Raw genomic sequence first — 17,660 nt, 5'->3', positions numbered from 1 at the left:
TGACAGACACAGAGATAATGTGTTGCCTGAAAATGGTGGGCTTGGTATTTATACTGCAGGGTCAGATATGGAGCCTAGACGTTCCACAAGAGAGACAAAGGGTAGACTGCCTCTGAGGTTTTAACAATGATTATATCCTGACTAAGAAAAATTCGGTGTTAATTGATTTATGTATTTATTTGACTACAAATTATGTTTAACTATCATTTGTTTTTGTTTTTGCAATGTCAGTATGGCAGGGTTTATTGAGGGATTGTAACCAAAGAAAAGGGGCGGGTCCCACACTTGTTACGCATTTAAACTGTTCTACAATTGGACTCCATAGGACTTAAGAGAATTAAAAATACAGCCTGGGAGGTTGTTAAGTTTTTACTTTTGGAAAGACAGGAATGTTAATTTGAAAAGGGTGAAATTCACCATATAATTGTGTTATAGAGATTAGGTTTGTTTTCGTTGTTTGAATGTTTTCTAAAAGGTTGAGTTTTGAGTTTTCATGAGTTTTTTCAAACTGTGAAAAGCTAAATTAGCCCCAATTGTGTATATGCTTGAATTGTGTTGACTTAAAAAGGGGCCAAAGGTTGTATCTTTGATATACCTGTCATTATTTTCCCAGTTTTTGTTGATTTATTCAGAGTTTATTTTCTCTGACTAATTTTCTATATTTCAGGTTAAGATAACTTTCTTTTATTTTGTGATTTCCAGAAATTAAATTGTTAATTCTGAACCAGTCAATTTTACTTTGTGAATACTCATCTGCTTGTTACTGTTGGTAATTTGACTTTAGGTCATTGTTGGTTCAGGGGCATTCCTTTCAGGGGAGATATTTGATGATTTAGGGCTTCATATGTGCTGTAAATTCCAGGTTAGGCCCGTGACAGGATATAAAGCCTGGAGCCCTCCTCACTTTAGCCTTGATATTGATCAGAATAGTACCGAGCGTATTGAATTTGGGAGCAAGGACAAAGATCCTTTTGTCACCATTCATCCAGAGCCACAGGATTATTAACCCCTATTAAAATGGGCATAAGTACCCGTTACACTAGCTACTTCCTAGTCTCAGCCTCAGACGTTACACCCACGGACCATTGGCTTTTCCACACAGGTATCTTACTCATGTCTGTAGTGCTGTTGTTTGCTGTGTGGGTGCAGGTCTTAGACTCTTTAGAGCGATACGGCCTCAAGTGCAGATGCTTAATGTGCCCCAGTCTGCAGCTCAGTGTGCACTATGGTCTGTCTTTTATACTGGCTGCCACTGGTGTCTTCCTCTGCCTGCTCACTGGCCTGCTCCTCCTGCTCATTCCATCAGTCAGCAGCAGAGATGTATAGTAACGAAGTAGAACTACTTCACTACTGTTATTAAGTACTAAAAGGCGGTATCTGTACTTTACTAGAGTATTATTTTTTTCCCCTACTTCCACTTTTACTTCAGTACATATTTTCGATGAGTCTAATACTTTTACTCCGTTATTTTTGTTATGTGCTGCATCGTTACTCGTTACCCACATTACCACAGCCAGAACTGTAGATGGCAGGTTTGTTGAAGCTGGCACATCATTGAGCGAATCAAGCGATTAAGAAGACTGCGTGTGCTGACTGAACTGCTGTGAAGAGAGAGATGAACACAGAGCCGAGCCAGATAATGACTCGTTCACGAGTCAAGAACCGGTTGCATCGGTTTCCGGATCATCAGTAGTTCTTTCTGACAGTTCGATTCAATAAACCGGTTGAAGAAAACAGTTCACCGGTTCTTTTGCGCTTGACGTAATGACGTCATTGGCGATGATTGCAAGCCTTCGGTTTACCCCCGCTCATAACATTAGCACATAATCAGTTCAGAATCAATCACCAAAAGAATCCGCTCGGTCCAGCGCTGTGTGTCGGTTTGCTTCACGCTGAATCACACATGCGCAGCATCATCAGCTCCTCGGTTCTCGAATCGGACACGAATTCGTAAACGGTTTTTGACTCGTGAACGAGTCAGTCTTTTGTTCATTATCTGGCTTGGCTCGGTGTTCATCTTCAGTTCTCTCTTCATATCAGTTCAGTCAGTCTACTGTTTGAGTAAATGAATTACTCCGGGATATTGGCTTGTTTTAACTCAGAGGGAGTGTCAGCCACATTAAAAAAGTTAACAGCTTAAGTCATTTGTGGATTAATGTGTATTGGAGACGCGAACTGTTTAAAACGATTCAGTTCGATTTGGTGAACTGTTTCAAAACGATCCGGTTACATCTAATGATTCGTTCATGAAACGGATATCACGAACTGCTTTGTTTTGAACTGTCTAACAACAGACACGGAAGAGAAGACAATGCTGAATAAAGTCATAGTTTTTGTTATTTTTTATATTTAACTGACCCTCTGATCTCACATGGACTACTTTGAAGATGTTTTTCTTACCTTTCTGGACATGGACAGTATACCATACACACACCTTCAATGGAGGGACTGAGAGCTCTCAGACTAAATCTAAAATATCTTAAACTGTGTTCCAAAGATAAATGGAGGTCTTACATGTTTGAAACAACATGAGGGTAAGTTATTAATGACATAATTTAGCTAATTGGGCGAAATAACCCTTTAATCTGTTTTTTTTTTTTTTTTTTTTTTTTACAAAAAGTTAGTCATAGGAATTGTGATTGTCCTTTAGGTTAATAATTTGAAATAGTAAAAACAATATGTTTAAACTTTTGACTACTTTCTTTAATAACTACATAACACAATACTTGTACTTTTACTTTCAGTACTTGAGTAGTAAATTTTAAAATAGACTACTTGCAATACTTAAGTACAAAAAATGTTGAATACTTTAATACTTCTACTTAAGTGTGGTGCTTAAAGAGCACTTCAACTTCTACTCAAGTCACTTTTTTGATAGAGCACTTGTATTTTTACTCAAGGATGGGTCTCTAGTACTTTATACATCTCTGGTCAGCAGAGCATTAGCCAGGGACACAGAAAATCAGCCATTCTCACTGCGAGAGGAATGTGTGTAGAGTTATGTTTACATGACAATGATTCTATGTTTTCTGTTTTCTCTCATCATTTGCTCCCCCTTATTCTGCATGTATATAGTTTTCTGCCCTCCATATACCACAAAAGGAGATTATTGAGGGTATTTTACATATTTGACATAAGAAAGTATAATCAAAAGTTGAACAAAACTCTAATTAAATGTACACGGGGGCCACAAGGTGGTGCTAGAGGGTTCACAGATCCCCCCCCCCCCCCAACTAATTGTAACATGTTCAGCATAATATATTGAATTTGGGATATATCTATCTATATCTATATATATATATATATATATATATATATATATATATAGAGAGAGAGAGAGAGAGAGAGAGATAGATAGATATAGATATAGATGTGAAGACACCTTCAATACCACGACTTAGGTGCTCTTGAGCAAGGCATCGAACCCCCAACTGCTCCCCGGACGCCGCTGCATAAATGGCTACCCACTGCCCTGGGTGTGTGTTCACAGTGTGTTTGTTCACTGCTCTGTGTGTTTGTGTGTGCACTTCGGATGGGTTAAATGCAGAGATCGAATTCTGAGTTTGGGTCACCATACTTGGTTATATATATATTGTTCAGAGAATAAGAATGTTGTAATTAAATATAGGCTACATTTGTGCAAAAGGTAAACATATATTTACAAGAGGGTTATGTATTTACGGTAATTGGGTTAATGCATACATTTTAAAAGCTACCGCCAGAGAGCAGTGTTGCTTCAGTTCTTGAAAGCGGTCACACTGTGAAAGAAGCGCTCACCACAGGGAACTGTGGGTCTTATCCAAAAGCTTATCCCAGATAGCTGAAACAACATTGCTGAGATTGAAAAATAAATCACTGTTTTATGAAAAAGACACGGGAGCTCAGATAATATCTGTACATTTGAAATAAACATGACTTGAATCAAATTGGCACATTTTGATCAAACCTCGGTGTTCTCCGTTTTCCTCTGCAGTCATTTTTGCATGAAAGAATTACAATGCATTCGTTCGGTCTATTGTCACACCTTTATAATTGGAACAGGCAAACAGACCCCTGAGATGCTCAGAGAGATGGTTAAGTTTGACTTCGATGAAGTGAAGCGCCTCATCAGCGCGGACCTGTCTTTAATGTTTGACGCAACGCGCCGCACTGTTAATCTGAATCGCGAGCTAGCCGTATTTACACCTGAACCTGTCATATCCACTTCCGCCGCCGTAACCAATTTAAACATCTCTGTCAGTCCCGACCCTCGTCAAACCTCCGCGATGAATTGATGTTTTAAGGTACGTTTTAATGAGTAAGGGGGAGTCGGATTCGGTCTTATCACCTCAGAATCATTTTTTTTTCTTCCACGGCGTCTGTTGGCAGATTCATTACCGGTGCCCATACCCTCCCCCCCCGCACAATATTTTCCCGCGGCTCGCGCAGTTGTTCGTCCTCCTCATCACCTAGGGTCTTTGTCCCAGTGTGATAGAACTGTCCAAAACAATTACCTCAGGAGCTTTAACGACAAGCGTTGAAGCAGTTTAATCACTTCTCACTTTCTCTTGGAGATATGGTTAAAAGAGGCGACGAGACGCAAATACATGACAATGTAAAATCGCACACATATAGATAGATAACTAGATAAATAAATAAATACATACACAAATAAAATACATAAAACAAGCCTATATGCCAAAGTTTAAAAAGCCAGCAAAAAAAAAAAAAAAAAAAAAAAAGGTTGGCATCAGTCTCATTTTTGTGAATACAGAACATGTCTATCAGAAATGTTTAATGTTCAACTAAAATGTCAAATTAAAATCAGCTACATTTGTTTTACAAAAATATATATAAAATAGAATATTTAAAAAATTAAAAAATTATAAAAAATTGCAACAAAGATTGTGACCTTTTATTGTGACAATCTACTTGAAACTGAATTCCATACAATTTTATTTAATGCAACCTAAAAAAAAAGAAAAAAAGGAAGAAGTAAATTGTATTGTAGAAAGGGCTCCTGAAGACTGTCTATCAAGGTCAATAAATATCTTAAAGGTTTTTTTTTGTTTTTTTGTAATGTATTAATAATTCAAAATATTTGTAAAAATACATTCACATGTATTCAAGGTGTAAGAAAATGTGTCATTATGTTATTCTATTTTATTGTGACAATAAAAATGGTTATTTCACCCAAAAATGTTTTACTCACCCTCGAGGCATATGTGTATATGACTTTCTTCTTTCAGACGAATCCAGTTGGAGTTGTATAAAAAATTGTCCTTGCACCTCAAAGCTCTGTCATTGCAGTAAAGTGGGTGTTTCTGTTGAACAGCCCACAAGATGTCAAATAAAGCAAGTGCATCCATAAAACAAACGTTGAAATATGGATTCGTTTTTTACTAAAATGCATGGATTCGCTACATGAAGGCCTGTGAGGCATGTTTTATTATGGATGTGTACATTTTATTTGACAACTTGTGGACAGTTGAATAGAAACGGCCGCTGACTGCAATGATAGAGCTTAGAAGTGCAAGGACAATGTTTTATATAACTCTGACTGGATTTGTCTGAAAGAAGAAAGTCATATGCACATAGGATTCTTCGAGGGTGAGTAAAATACAGGCTAATTTTCATTTTTGGGTGAACTAACCCTTTAACTTTAGACTGCTCTCCATATAGCCTTCGACACTATTGCTCTCCAGTTCAGCCTTCGACACTATTGACCATGCCCTACTACTTAATCGCCTCGAACATGTATTTGGCTTGTCAGAGACTGTTCTTGACTGGTTCAAGTCCTATTTCACTGACCGTAGCCAATTTGTTTTTATGGGTGGTTATAGGTCCAAGGTTGGTTCTGTTCATACGGGTGTTCCACAAGGTTCAGTCTTGGGTCCTCTACTCTTTAGTATGTACATCTTTCCACTTGGTCAATTACTACAATCTCTAAACCTTAACTATCACTTTTATGCTGATGATACACAGATTTATATCCATACTAGACCGGGTCAGCAAGTGAACGTTGGGCATCTTTCTAACTGTATTGCTGAGATAAAGATTTGGATGTCCAATAATTTTCTGTCTCTAAACGGCTCAAAAACAGAAGTCATGCTCCTTGGATCTCCACATCAACTGCGAAAGGTTGGGTCTCCTACTCTGTCTGTTGATGGCGTTGCACTGGAGTTTAAGTCCAAATTAAAGAATTTGGGTGTCATATTTGACGCCACACTGTCATTTGAGCCTTTTGTCCAGAATACAGTTAAGACATCGTTTTATCACCTCAGAAATATAGCCCGGCTACGTCCTATGTTATCCTTTTCGGTAGCTGAGAAGTTGATTAACTCTTTTGTCTTTTCGCGCATTGACTACTGCAATGGTCTTCTAGCTGGGGTATCTAAATCATCACTGGATAAATTGCAATATCTTCAAAATTCAGCTGCTAGAGTACTATCTGGGGTCAAGACCAGGGACCATATAACTCCAGTCTTGGAGTCCCTGCACTGGCTACCTGTTAGGTACCGTATTGATTTTAAAATCCTTATGCTGGCCTATAAATCTCTGCACAATCTGGCACCTGAGTATTTGACTGACTTATTAATCCCCTACACACCACGTCGCAATCTGCGCTCCTCTCAGAGTGGTCTATTGGTTGTTCCGAAGACACGGCTTCATACGTGGGGTGACCGAGCATTCTCTGTCTATGCTCCTAAGCTCTGGAATTCTCTCCCGGCCGACATCAGGGAAGCACATTCATTAGTGACTTTTAAATCTCTTCTTAAAACATTTTATTTTAGGATTGCTTTTACATGAACTTGATTTTATGCGTTTATTTTCTTGTACTTACATTGTGTTTATTCATTTGGAGTTATGCTTGTATGTAAAGTGCTTTGAGAAAGCTACTTTTAAAGGCGCTATACAAAATAAATATATTATTATTATTATTATTATATAATTTTATTTAATGCAAGCCAAAGTCAAAAGACTGCTTATATACATGGCTCTCATTTTTTGGATCATGCTATTCATCTAGAGGACACACCCGGGGGGCACAATTAGCTCCTACTCATGCCATGAGGAGAAAATGACTGTTTCTGGATTCAAGACCTCTCAACCAGGGGACCTGGTGTTGGACCACTGTCCCCTCCACAATTATGCTCCCTTCTTCCTTTGAGCACTGTCTGTTTATGAGTGGGCCCTCTGGAGGTCATATTCTGAGATGATGCGTTTTCTGGGCTTTTGCTTAAAGGGCCCAGGGCCTGGCATGTTGTCCCTGGAGAGGGCATTGGATGACTGCTTTTATAATATATGGGAGGAAAACAGGCAGTTGATTTGAATCAAATTTAGGGGCCACATTCGGCAGTGCTGTGAATGTCTTCTGCATTGTGTGATTCCCACTTTTACAGAGAACTCTTCAGCAAAAGGATGTTCTTTAATTTTCCAAAGATGCCAGCCAGCACTCTCATTCCTTTGGCTATTCTCTGTTTCTCTCTCTCTTTTGCGCACTCGCTCTGACCAACTCTTTTAGGGTCCATAATGAGTTCTGTGATTGCTGTGCGCCCCTGTGCCCCGTGCTTCCCCTCTCTGCTCTGCGGCAGGTTAATGAGGATCAGAGAGATCAGCATGCCGCTGTTAGACATGTCACACACGCTGAGGTGTTGAACAAACCTTGTCCATCTTTGGCACTGGGCCTTGTAGATTTGGAAGTAAAAAGATCAAGGGAATTTTGATTTCTCAGTTCATGACCCCTTTCAATAAGTTTTTCCTTTCATTATCATAGACACTCTTATTTGTCACCATACACATTAGGGATAGAAAACGTTTTCCTTCCCACAAATGATCAGAATGATTTTGCACCCATTCCCTCTTTTCTTCTGTCCTCCCCCTTTCGCATCCCAGCCCCTCCACACTCTTCCTGAGAAAAATGATCAACACAGTGTACTGGAAGTGTTAGAGAGAGAAAGATTAAATCCAAGTTTCTTTCATCCATGAGTGCTTTCATGACTTTTTTCAAGCAGAGAATTATCAGTGCTGGTGCTCGTGCAACAAGGACTGATGGGAGACGGAGGTGTGAAGAATGAGGAAGTAAGGTGCCTGATCAAGAGAGATTTTACTTAGCATCTGCCATTTTTGTTTGGAATTGTTTTGGTCTCGAGATTAATAAAGAAAGTGATGCAACAGTATAATCAAATATGTCATTGATCACCAAATCGGAGACTGACATGAAGAATCCCGACCTCGCAGTAGAAAAGACCAGTTCAGCTTCAAGATTTAAGGATCTTAGAAGGAGGGATTTACGTTTGACCTTAATTCACACAAGGTTTTAATGAAACATCCGAATACAGAGGCAGCATGGAAATGTTATTAAACCACCTCTGAAGAAAAAAAAAAAAATAGAAAAACAACGCTTTCTATAGAATTTTTTTTTTTTCTGTTATTCCTGGCCCGTCTTCTAATCTCCTGTGTTTGGAGAAATTTTTTTCATTAAATTTGTGTCAGGACTAATTTTGAGGCAAATGAATACAGATGTCAGGGTGCCATCGGATCCCATGGCAGGGCTCTTAATGAGATAACAGGCTTTAGTCAAAGAATTAACACTATTGAAAAAATGAGATTAGTTGAATTGATGCAGATCCGGCTGGAACAGGAGGCTTGGCTTGTGCCGTATCAGACTAAGAGACCTTCCCTGCCAAATCACAAATCTATTTCCAATGTCGGTATTAATTATCAAACTAAAGCTGCTGTTGCGTGTTGATTCATCAGGGTATGCTCCTGTATTATCTCCCGTTAAGCGGAAAAAAGGAAAGATTATGTGGGCCTTCAGGGGCGTTTTATAAATTCTATGAGGCTGTTAAACCATGTCATGGACTTTGGAGGATAACACCACCACGGTTCTATGTGCACGATTCCTTTGCATGTGCTAAAATGCACCTTTAAGCCTTAAATTTGATTATTTATTTTAGTTTTCAATTAACTTAGAGCATCTTGGCCCAGTGTGGAGGAGTTGACTTGCAAAGGTCTTTATGTTAGAGGTGCTTTTGTGTGCATATAGACAGCATGTACAAGAGTGCTCGATGGTGTCTGGGCTCTGCATTCTAGAACTGAATAGCCATGCAATAGCTTTACATTCTTACTTGTTTGCTGACATAGTAATTAACGTAAATGCACATCTTCTATTGTGAAAGCAATGAGTGCTGGCAATGCAGTTTGCATGTAAGACGGTATGCCAGCTTACTCGGATCTAGATGCAACACCCATGTGATTGGGTGAAGGAGTTGAGTTGATTCATTGTTGCATTGATTGGCAGCCTTGTCTGTGGCAGTGCCTTGCTGATTATCCCAAGCACACAGGGAGCCTATCACAATCACACAGGTAATAATCTCCCAGTTGCATGCTGTTATTTCACACATGGATGCGGTCTGTGATGAGAAAAGTATGTCACAGTATTGATAAATAATTATGAGCGATGAGACTCTCTTCCTGTATTGGAAGTTGGCTAAAATGACTTCATAAAGCCAGGGGAATGTGGGAGAGTTGATGTTGTGACAGTGTCTTTCTGCTGGCTCACAATCACACCATGATTATGCAGTGTGAGCACATCTCGCTGTCCAGCGTGCATTTGAGCATCTCGGCTTTCAAATGATGCTCTGGTGTTTTATATATTTCCCATCTCATGAGTCCTGATACGTTGATCAGAGTGCTATTCTTCGCCCTATTGACAATGACAACTCTGATGCCTTTGCTGATGTATTCTGACAGACTCACTGTTTAAAAATGGATACAAAGAAGGTGACACCTGAAGGAAAGCAATAGGTATGTAGGAGAAGGAGATTGAAAGAATGACAAGAAAATGCAAAAAAAAAAAAAAATGAAAACAGATAAATGTACAGAAGGAAAGAGAAGGTATGAATGGAAACCGGTGAAGAAATGGGAGAGTAAGCACAAAAAAAAAATGGAAATTTAAAAAGAGAGCAGGGAAAGAGTGTTGTAAAAAAGGGGGGTGAGGGTGCAGTGGTGGATGGGAGGGGGCAAAATGAAGCCAAATTTTCTTTGCCAATCTCGTCTCTCCTGCTGCAGGTGTGGGGCTATTTCACTAAAGCAGGCCAGACGCGAATGTCATTAGTTTCTAAGCCCCAGGTGAATTTGCCACTGTTCCACATGATTAACCCAGATAATTGTGTGTTGATAGCGAGCATGGTCGATGGAATACAATTTTAAGGCCAAGATTCCTAAACAAACAGCTCAGCAGAGGGCTGGGAGATGAGGGTGCATTGTGTGTGTGTGAGCCTGTGTGTGTGCATGGTCTAGGTACTGCGTTGTTGGTGGATGGGGGCTTGTGTAACCTGCAACAAAGTGCAAAATAAAAGTTGTGTGTTGTAAAAAGTTGGGAAGATTTAGTCTTAAAGGTGAATATACTAGAACAATATGGCAGACAGAGGTGGAAAGAGTACAAAATTATTCTACTCAAGTAAAAGTACCATTACAGGGCTCCGGACTAACATTTTAGATCAGAGGCACCAGCGCCACTAAGTTCTACAGATCTGGCACCAGGAGCAGATTTGGTAGCCCTGGGGATGGTGTGTGGGGGTATTCAAAGTAAAGATAATCTAAATCATAAAATTGCTATTGTTTTGCACTTATAAGTGCAGTTACTAATAATATTTCATGTTCAATTCTTGTTTCAAACCAAAGCATTGATACACGTAAATAATGTATCCTTGTATCCTATTGGCTGATACAGAAGAGCGTACGCCATCTGTATGCAGCTCTTATTCTCCAAAATGGTGCTACGCTGATTTGGAGAGACAGAGGAAAGGAATGGTTGAATAAAGTCGTTATTTTAGTTTTCTTCATGTACAAAAAGTATCACTTCATAACGTTACGGTTGAATCACTGATGGCAGATGGCCTATTCTGATGATGCTTTTCATACTTTCCTGGACCTTGGAACCGACCAACTTTAGTGGTTATGTGTGATTTAGTAGCAAATTTAAGATACATTGGTGACTTTTCTTACTTCATACACAAAAAAGTTTAAAATTCTGACAAAATCTGATTTCTTGATTTGATATTTTATAATAGTGATTTGATTTCACAATTTCAAAATATAGAGAAAAAGTAGAAATGTGCTCCTCTGCTGCTCTCTACTCGTTATAATTGTGATTTTCTGTATTTTTGAATTTTTACATAAGTGTTTTAAAAAAACAACATTCAAACTGTATCGTCTTTCAGAGCTTTAAAGTGCTGGAAAAAGTTGTGTGAAATGCTTGAAAGTCTTTGAAAAGTGCTTACATTTCTCACTCAAAAGGTTGTACAGACCCTGAAATGAATGATATAATGCATTCAACTATTTCTACGACAAACACCATGGTTACAGATAGCGTTACCACTTCTGGTTTCCTGACGTATGTCAGCACTGTTTATAACAGAGATTTCGGTGCAGAATTTGAATGATTCTTCTCACTAGATCTCGCGGTAACCTTATAATTGTGCAGCGAATTCAAATGTGTCTCAATGGATCTGGCAGCACTGTTGCATCATGTGCAGTAACAGTGTTGCAAAATCAACTCCAGAGTAAAGCTGTTCTGAGCTTGGACAAGTTTGTTTGTGTCGCGGCCCGAGTTGCACAGCTGAAACGTAGCAATTTAGTTTAGCTTTCGTTTCGTTTGTTGTTTGATGTGTCTCAAATGCAACAGAAATGGCCTTATGAGTTGGACAATGCGGTGGTCACACCAGTGCGACCGCTCACAAAACAATAGTCGCACCGCAGAAAAAATGGTTTGGTCGTAGTCTTAAGCCCAGGGCCTTCATTAGTGGGGTAAAATGTGGTGAAGATTATAGGGGACCATGGTTGAGGGTTTTTTTTTTTTCTCCCAAGGTTTTTTTCTCCATTCAGTCATCGATGGAGTTTCGGTTCCTTGCCGCCATCGCCTCTGGCTTGCTTGGGGTCACTTCATCTACAGCGTTATCATTGACTTGATTGCAAATAAATGCACAGACACTATTTCAACTGAACTGAGATGATGACATAACTGAATTCAATGATGAACTGACTTTAACTCATTTTGCATTATTGACACACTTGTTTTCCTAATGAATGTTGTTCAGTTGCTTTGACGCAATGTATTTTGTTTAAAGTGCTATATAAATAAAGTTGACTTGACTTGACATGACAATTGTAATTTGTAAACAATACAATTTATTAATTTAATTTTTTATTCGATTAAAGTTCTCTTTTCACGCTCTTTTCTCTTTTTTTTCCATCATCATATTTGAGGAAGGGGGGCACAACAATACAATCCTGCTTAGGGCACCTATTTGGCCAGCAGTGGCCCTGCTCAGGACAGTTGATGGGCCACTGTTGCCGGATAAGCTTTCGTCACAAAAGCTTATAATTTTCACATGATTTTAAACCTTGCCAATTTAAACATTCAAAAGAGTTTTAAGCATTCCAACACAAGACACGGGAAAGCTCGGCTGAGTAGGCTACTTACGCCCTGTGTTCAGTGCGCACACAGAAAGTAAACAAGGAAGAAAAACAAACAGGAAGTGGTCTAAACATGTGACCAGAATTTCATAGCTGGAGTGATTTGCACACGATAGCACACAATGAAAGCCAACTTTTTGTTCAGATTTTATTGAGGCAAGCACATGGTGGTGTTATTTTCTCACTTTTTGTGAATTTATTCAAAAAGAAGATTAAGAAAAAGAAGAAGAATAAGAAGAAAAAAAGAGATGTTTAGTTCAAACAACCAATTTTTTTAGAAGCACTGCAGTGTCTGTGGAAATAGCCATGAATGTTCTCAAAGATTAATGCTGTTTTTCTTCATCCATTTCCGTTAACCGTCATTACCCCTGATGGACAACATGGTCTCAAACTTAACAGACAAACTTTTTTCACACATTATTAGTGAAATGGCATTTATATGAGCGTGAATATGTAAACAAGGAGTCATTAATAATGTTTTCAGAAAATACATATTCATGCAACAAATCAAAGAAAAATTGTTCCTGCATCATTTCACTCAATCTTCACACAAATGACAAAACCCAACCCTCAGCATCTAATATTTGCATATCATTTAAATATGACCATTTGTTGCGCCTCAAGACTTTAAGATGTTATGTGTGAAGACCTCCATCTCCGTTTGAGCAGAATACCACAGCGGCGGTGCCATGTATCAGATCAAATTCAGTTTATCACTGTTCAAAAGAACTAGTGCGTTTTTGTTCTGTGGAGTTTCATGACCTGCCAGTAGCTCATGTTTCATAAAGTGTGAAGACACAGTCACATCAAATATCCCATTTTACAGCACAGGACTGGCGATAAAAAGTGAAAAAGATGCTAGATGTGGCAACACTTATGCCAACATGAACAAATACATATAGTGGGAGCTGTACAGAAAAAGAATTTGTCTTGGTGACAAAAGCTTCCAATTCAGGGGAAAGTACAGCATAGTGCAAACATATACATGATAGTGCAGACATACATAGGAATTACACATTAGAAATGAAATATAAAACAGAAAAATAATTAATGCAGACTTGTAGGTTTTCACTGTATAGATTCCCACTGTATATGTATTGCATTTTTTTTATTTTTTATTTAGAAAATAATACTGTTAGTGGGCAGATGTTTATACACCAAAAGATAAAGATCAGAGAGGTGTTTCTGAATGAATTCAGATACTGTCTGTTATGCCTTCCCACCATCCATCAGCCGAAAACACAGCATACAATCATAAAGATTTTTTGGGGCTTGTACTAACATGGGACATTTCTCTGTGCTAAATAGGCAGGCTCTGTAGACCAACCAGTACTAATGACTGGCTCATTGATTTGTTGAGGACAAATCATGGCGGCCGAGAGAGCTCAACGAAAAAAAAAAAAAAAAAAAGAAAAAGAAAAAGCACCAGAAAATGTAAAAACATCTTCCTCAGTTTGACAGCACATGTTGCAACACAACCAAATACAAAAATATGCTGCAAATGCTCACAACACAAACAAATACAGAAACGCACACGTAGCACAGATCACAACAAAATTACCCCAACAAAACGAAAATTAACCAAGGTTTTGCATAGGTTTTTGAAGTTTTTTTGCATAATGATTACCATTTGTATAACGGCAGTTGTACAAATAGGCCTACCATGGTTAAACTATGGTTAGAGTAGTAAATCCATGGTTAATTTGCACATGATTTCAGTAACCAGTTTTTGTTTTAATTTTTTATATAATAAATTTATGAATAAATTTCAAAAGTAAAACCATAGGCTAATGGTTAGTTTTTGTAAGCAAAGTTGTTAAAGTAAGTTAGCAAGCTTTCACAGTAATAGTAACAGTAATAGTAATAGTGTATTTGGTCAGCTTATTAAGGCTTATCCATAAAAAAAAACAAAAAAACAAACCTAAGATCAGAATGTTAAAATAAACAAAAATCTTTTCAGTGCAAACGTTGATAAATATGTCCCAGCCATGTTCTTCACTTTATAGATCCCTTAAAGGGGTCATCAGATGCTCATTTAATATAAGTTGCTATGATTTTTTAGGGTCTTAATGAAAAGTCTATAACATACTTTTTTCCCTGTCAAAATTAGTTCTGTTTTTAGCAAGTCATTCTAGTCTATGTTGCTTTAAATGCTAATGAGCTCTGATGAACCCAGCCCCTCTTCCATGAGTTGACACGAAACTTGCTTACTAGCACATATTAATGAAAGGCGATTTGCAAAGATTCATAAAAAACCCTTACACTCAATTCTCCTGTACATGAAGCTTGATCACGAATGATTTGCATGAACATAGACACATTTAGGCAGATCATGGATCGACGCATTCCCTTCAAAATGAAAGTACCGTTAATCAGGAGTAAATGACGACTGCTATGTTCATTATTACATCCAACAACAAAACAACTCAATTGCTTAATCGGAGATGTTCGGGTCTCCCCCTGCGGTCAATCAACTATTGTGGGAGGGGCCTCTACAGATCTACGTCATTCTGACCAGAATCTCAGAACCTGATTTGAGAAAGATTTTAAAATAGTGAAAAAACACAGGATGGATGTTTACACACACTTCCAACACACATGTATGTTCAAACAACATCAAAAGTGAATTTTGCATCCGATAGTCCATTAAAATATTTCCGATGTAGTCTGTGCCTCTATTTGTAGCTTGTTTCTTTATTTGTTTGAGATGTATTTGCAGCATGATTCTGTTTCTGCAGCGCTTTTCTTTATTTGTTTGCATTGTGTATATTTGCAGCACGTTTCTGTTTTTGCAGTGCATTTCTTTTTTTTGTGTGTTGTGAGTACTGCAGCACATGTTGTCCAACTTTTTATTTGTTTATGTTGTGAGCATTTGCAGCACGTTTCTTTTATTTGTTTGTGAGTATTTGCAGCATGTTTCTGTTTTTTTTTTCAGCGTGTTTCTTTATTTGTTTGTGTTGTGAGCATTTGCAGGTGAAAGTGTTTTTGTCTAATTTAATGTGTTTTTATTATTTTTTTTTTTTTTTTGCAGAGCGTTGAGCTCTATCGGCCACCTTACAGTGAAAAGAGAGGAGGTGCTGGAATACAGATCTCAACACTCTTGGGTTCACTCTCCTTCGCTCATTTTACACTCCAATATGAGCACATCGTTACCATACATGTAAAAACAAGACTTCTTTCAAAATAAACCTAGGAATCCAAGATTTAGAGAGACAGTAATTCAACACATTATAGTAATATATTACAACATTATAGCAATCTCTGATCTCTGATTATACTGTGCTCTTTTGTGCTCTTTTCCTATAAGGACTGCAGCGATAGATGAAAGCTCATTACGCAGCGTGGTGAGGAGAGGCATGCAGAGGAAGTGGTTGGGGGAAGTGGGGCACAGGGGTGGCTAATTGGGGTGTGTGATTACACCGGCTGCTGTTAGCAGGAATTAGACAACAACAGACCCGGCAGTATGGCTCATCATCGCAGAAAAAGGAGAGAAAGGCGATATCGCTGATATATTCCTAATTATACCAAACACCTTTCCTCTTGCAATATCACATGCTGGAGCATAACGGCAACGTAATGCAATCATTGTCTACACGCACATGCAAAAAGTAAAACTCAGGCATTAGGAATCACAACTTTTGAACTGCAATGTGGTCATATTTACTGTTGCCCGGTAACATTTTTTTGGTAAAATCCAGTCATTTCAATGGGAAGTAAAGGATTTTGACTTCTGAAGAATTTCTTTATTTGCCTATGAGTTTTGACACAAATTATTTAATGCTGACTATTATCAAGTCTTTGGTTCAGCAGCGACTCTCTGTGGGTCGAGATCCTTAACAAAGCAAAACTAAAGATCCACTACACTTCAGTATTATAAAATTAAACAATTTAAGTCTTAAATTATTAAGTCTTAATCATTTAAACTTAATTAAATAAAAGGTTGTTTGAAAAGCAGTTATTTATGTTTTGTTTGCTAGTCAGCCAAAATAGCTTTAAATTTTTTATTCGTCATTATTTTATTCATCACATCCAGTCCCACATTCTTTCGCCTGTTAAATTATTAATGAATGATTATTCAGACTACTTTTATGTGTCAATTTTCTTACCAAACTAACTTTTAAGAACATGTTTTTGAATTCCGCAGAAAGCGCTGTGACTGGTTAGGGTCGAGAAAGTTGATGAGAAATAATAACAACCCCTAAACCCACCCTAAATATGTGTCACGATCATTACATGGAGCGCCCATGAACTTTTGTAGAGGGCTTTCCAATCAGGACAATTCCACATTAACCACCAGATGTCACCCGGACTCTAGCACCTCTCATCTGTTGCACCACACCCTAACTACATTTCCCATGAGTCTCTGCATCACAATCACCCTGCCACACCTGCACATCATTCCTCAATCAATCTCCTTGCCACACCTGCACCTCATTTACACACACATATAATCAGCACACTCACTCTCACTCTCTGCAAAGTCTTGATTTGCTGTGTCTGTCATTTCCGAGCGTTTCCCTTGTGTTTGATCTCTCTGTACCTGACCTTTGGATTGTTTATACCGACTCTGATTCTCTGCTGCCTGCCCCCGACATCTGCTTGTTCCTGTTTTCGATTCTGGTTATCCCTATATACCTGACGCCGTTGCTGATCATTGCCTGTCTGACCATTCTCATTAAAATTTCTGCACATGGATCCGAACCTCTCTGTCTCATCATTACAATATGAGCATTACAACTAGCCCCTCTCACTAAATCTATTATTTATAAATAAAAGTATCCGTCGCTGTAGTAAATAGCAGCTGAGAGTTTCAATAGGTAATGTGCCCAGCAACGAATGAATAAATAATAAATAAGTTTATTACTATATAATATTAATTAGTTTTCCCAGACATGCAGCAGAATGTTTAACTCTATTTCAAATTTCATATTGTGTGTATATTATTCTCTAATCTTTTATGTAATAAAAATCATTATATTATAGTTTACCTGTGGAAATAGTTCACTGACGGTGATCATTATAGTGATCAATATGTTCTATATTGATATTACATTGTCTTTAAAATCATACAGATGTAATCTTCAACATTCTGGTGTGAGGGAAAACAATTCCATCAGACTAAATTAAGTTATATTTATTTTACCTGTAATTAAATCAACAAAATAAGGTCTGCTGCAGATGTGCGCATTTAAATGTGA

General features: G+C 38.1%; 1 long non-coding RNA gene across 1 annotated transcript in view; it reads left to right on the top strand.

The window, feature by feature from the left end:
* The window catches only part of LOC113050767 (uncharacterized), a 41,459-nt gene extending 24,671 nt beyond the window's left edge, over window positions 1-16,788 (top strand). Inside the window, exons 3-4 of the long non-coding RNA XR_003276817.1 lie at window positions 15,494-15,622; window positions 15,770-16,788. This is a non-coding gene — a long non-coding RNA (uncharacterized LOC113050767). The remainder of the gene's footprint in view (window positions 1-15,493; window positions 15,623-15,769) is intronic.
* Window positions 16,789-17,660: the final 872 nt, after the last annotated feature.

Source organism: Carassius auratus, chromosome 31 (assembly GCF_003368295.1).
Source record: "Carassius auratus strain Wakin chromosome 31, ASM336829v1, whole genome shotgun sequence".
Taxonomy (NCBI): Eukaryota; Metazoa; Chordata; class Actinopteri; order Cypriniformes; family Cyprinidae; genus Carassius; species Carassius auratus.
Note: the sequence above shows the minus strand (reverse complement) of the source record. Positions and strands in the feature narration are given on the sequence as shown.